A 4133-nucleotide genomic window follows, 5' to 3' on the forward strand; every position below is an offset into this window, starting at 1 on the left:
TAATCAATGTGCTGCACAACATCCGTAAACATCCAGAATATTTATCATCACCTTCCTCACACAAATCATAATTATGTCCAACAATATGTCCACTTGTCGAGTTAATAAGCTATCACACTCACTCACTCACACTCACACCCACACAGGGATGGGCAAGCTACTTTTAATTTGTAGCCAGCTACGCTACAGCTACTTTTTTTCAAAACGTAGCCAGCTACACTACAGCTACAAATTTCCAAAACGTAGCCAGCTACTTTGGGCTACTTTTAAAATGTAGCCAGCTTCTTTTGGCTACTTTTAAAAGCGTGATGTTATAAAAAGTTAGCTGTAGCAACATACACAAACATCAAACATACACACAAAACACTATATTACTTGCTAACACAAGAACTGGTTTTTATATACATTGACTTTATTCTGATCTGAGACCACCAAAAACTCCATATTAACAACAAAATGCAAAGGTATAAAACAAACTTTTGACTTAGTGCTGATAATTTGTGAATACTGTTAAAACAAATCTACATGCTTTCAGTCCTCCATGGAATTGAACTTGACCAGAACTTTGGCCTCGAAGTTGCCGTCCGTTACCCTAGTGCACAGCTTTGTCATGATAAGTCCTGCCAGACTGAACTATCTCTCAACCGCAGCACTGCTTGGCAAGACGGTGTTGGTGCGCAAATAAATTTGTTTGACCGTGGGATATTTGTCCAGTTCATTGACATTCTGCGACAATCCAGACATCAGGAAGGTAGTTGTCTCAGGGGTGCCTGTAACTTCTTCATAAATGATGAAGTCTGCCTGTTGAGCTGAGCACTTGGTTGGGGACTGGACTGGCGTGTCCATCAATGCTGCCTCTGCAGTCAAGAGGGATCTGCATTTCTCACGCAGGGTTTGGTCCCCAGTCCACATCAACTTGCACCTGAAACAATAATATGCACAATAATTAATGCTTTGTTTAATTTCGTTAAATTTTTTTTCTTATTGTTGTTTTTTAATTAATTTTATAAAATGTACTGGTTTTTATGTACTTATTTTGATTTGTAGGCAAGTGTCAAAAGACCAGTGACAGTGAATATTATGTTTTGTTTTTTTAATCAACCCTTCCCCCCCTGTCAAAAGTTTATTTTTTTATTTATTTATTTACGGATATTTGTATAGCGCTTATTCTCGTGTAATCTGAGCTCTAAGCGCTTCACATTCTTCTCATTCTCAAAAGAACAGTGACAGAGAGTAGCTTATAAATGAAGAAAAAATACACTGAAATAACGAAAACTCTCCCTCACCTTGGGTTCGACACAGTTGCAAGCAGGGTGTCTTGGCCCCTATAGGCATCAGCAAATCTGGTCTCCAACCCATTCAGGACAGCAGTAGCTAGGGGACCACAGATTTCTAGCTTGGACTTCTGTTGCTCAATGCGGATCTTGAGGGTGTTGAGCTGAGGCAGGAGGTGTCCCAAGCCCACGCACTTCTCGCCCTGCAAGTAGTCGAGGCACATGAAATTTGAGTTCTGTGACCAAGAACAAAAGATATTAATTGTGGATACATCACCCTACTTAAAATAAAACTAGTAAAACTAACAAAAAGGAAGAAAAAAAAAATAGTAAAACTTACCTCCAACATTTGGTTCGCCGTTTTCCTGCTCATTAACTGCGTTTCCTGGCCAATGAGTCGGGACACGAACTTTGAAAACTTCTCGTTCTCCAACAGGTAATCAAGGACGGCGGAATTGACGTCTGCTTAGCTGACGGTACTCTTGTGTTCCACTTTGAAGAGCTTCGAGACAGAGGGTTGGTCGTCGTCTTCCCTTTTCCGCTTTCGTGACGTTTCCAAGTCTTGAGTCAACTGCCTGGCAAGCAGTGGATGTTTCCTCTAAAATAAACACATGAAAATGAAACAAAATTTTAGAAGTCCATTCACAATCACAGCAAGTTTCTACCAAGCTAATTGTCATATTAAATTACTAGCATTAAATATAAAATCCTGCAAGCCACCATACTGTTCAAACGTCCTCCATGCTCTTTTCATACAAACGAACCAAAACACACACACACACTTTATGACAAAGACTAAATAGATAGTACAGAAACGGTAAAGACAGCAGTTTGATGAGTCGTCGCCCCAGCGGTAATCACGTTGATGCAACCGCTTACCTTTCCACAATCTTTACAACATGTACACTCCTCTATTCCAAAAGCAGAAAAGCAAGAAGATGAAGAATGAAGATCGATGAAAATCTCAATGAACTTACCTGCAAGTGCGTTCTCAAATTAAACGCCGACGTCTTGTTCGTTGAGTACTTCGTGCTGCCGCACCCATTCTTGCATTTGAAAGTATACCCACTTTCTGTTGCTTCACAAAATGTAAAGAATTTCAAGTAAGGCTCAAAATTGATGGGTACGTCCATCTTCGTTTTTCAAATGAAACAAAATACCTGGCAAATCGCTCCCGCCACATGGACGATCCAGTACTTGCGGTTACTGAGCGTGCGAGACACGTGGGTGTCTGGCTGTCACAACACCGAGCAGTGAGAGCAGTGGCTGTCATCGTCTTGCTGACACGCTGTCGACGAATGGTCGTGAAAGTAGCCAACATGTAGCCAAGCTACGGCTACTTTCTAAAATGTAGCTACGGCTACAAGCTACTTTTTTTAATTTGTAGCCGGCTAAGCTACAAGCTACAAAATTTGTAGCTAGGCTACAGCTACTCCCCATCCCTGCACCCACACCCACTAAATCACCCACCCACCCACTACACTGCAGGACCTCCAGCCGACTTGTTTACCAGACTATTTATTTTCTGTGCGCATTCACACTCCCGCGGGGACACCAGAAGTCCCGACCAGATACAAAGACGTATTCTCCTGAAGCTTGTTCAGGTCTCAGGTATGTAAGTGAATGTCTGTCGCAATAGAGGGTCTTTTGTGGCAATTCAAGGAAAGCGCTTTCGAGAATTCGATTGAAAAATAATGTCCAAACGGGTCAGAAAGGCAGGAGTTCAAACAGGTGACAACAGATTACAACTTGTGAATGTTTTATTATGATAATTTTATTATACTGACAAGAAATTCCGTCTCCTTTCTATGCACATGTTCTGTCACCGCCACTATTGAAGAATACTGAATATTAATTTCGATGGTGTCATCGAGAGGTTACGCATTGACGACAACATTCTGCAAGATCATCCAATGAGCAATAGGCAGGGTCGGTCGTCTGCACAGACAGGTGTGTCCCAACTCGTCCCACCTGCCAAAAGCTCTGTTCACGTTCCCAGACATTCTGGTGGACATTGATTTTAACGTGCCCGGCTTTTACTACATGATCCTCTATCCTGAGCTCCTCTTTCGCCCTAACTTCTCTTAGAACCTTGACAGCTAAGATGGTCTGGACACTCTGATGACCACAATTGTCAGGAAGATCATTGTGATTCCCAAATACTTCGCCTATATTTCTAAGTATGCCTGGAAGATGAAGTACTGGTGTCGATCACTCTCTTTAACCAACTTACAGCAAGTAATACAAATTGTGGGATATGAAGCAGACAAGAACTGTACTCTCTCTAGTCTTTATTTTTCCTCCAAAGTGTGGTTTTTATCCGTGCTGACCAATCAACACTCAATAAAAGTTTCTAGCACTGCAGAAAAAATATGTTAAAGATAAAACAGCTTCGTCATCTACAGTATCTTCCCATCTCCAGGACCATCAGAGCTCGTAGACGATCAGAAAATAAATATGGTAATAACTTGTAATATATTTCTATTATTTATAGTAATAAGTAATAAATATTTCTATTTTTAATATATAAAACAATACATTGAGTTATTGACCTCTGGAATAAAGTAAGAAAAATAGAGATTAAACAAACAAAAAATATAAGAAATAAAAAAGCCATGAAAAGCAAATGAGAAAAAAATGTAAAGAAGTAAAATAATAAATAAATGAACGCAGAAACAAAAAAGAAACATGTAGAAAACAAGAAACAACTTCATGAAACAGAAACAAACAAATAAAAAAAAGAAACAAATTTTAAGTACAAGCTCTTTTGGAGTAAAAGCTCCTTGTCCTCTGAATTAATTAATATTTACAATTCGAAAGAGCTTTGGAACTTAAATAAATAAAAGAAAGTGGTTAATC

Source organism: Pomacea canaliculata, linkage group LG4 (genome assembly GCF_003073045.1).
Source record: "Pomacea canaliculata isolate SZHN2017 linkage group LG4, ASM307304v1, whole genome shotgun sequence".
NCBI classification, from domain to species: Eukaryota; Metazoa; Mollusca; class Gastropoda; order Architaenioglossa; family Ampullariidae; genus Pomacea; species Pomacea canaliculata.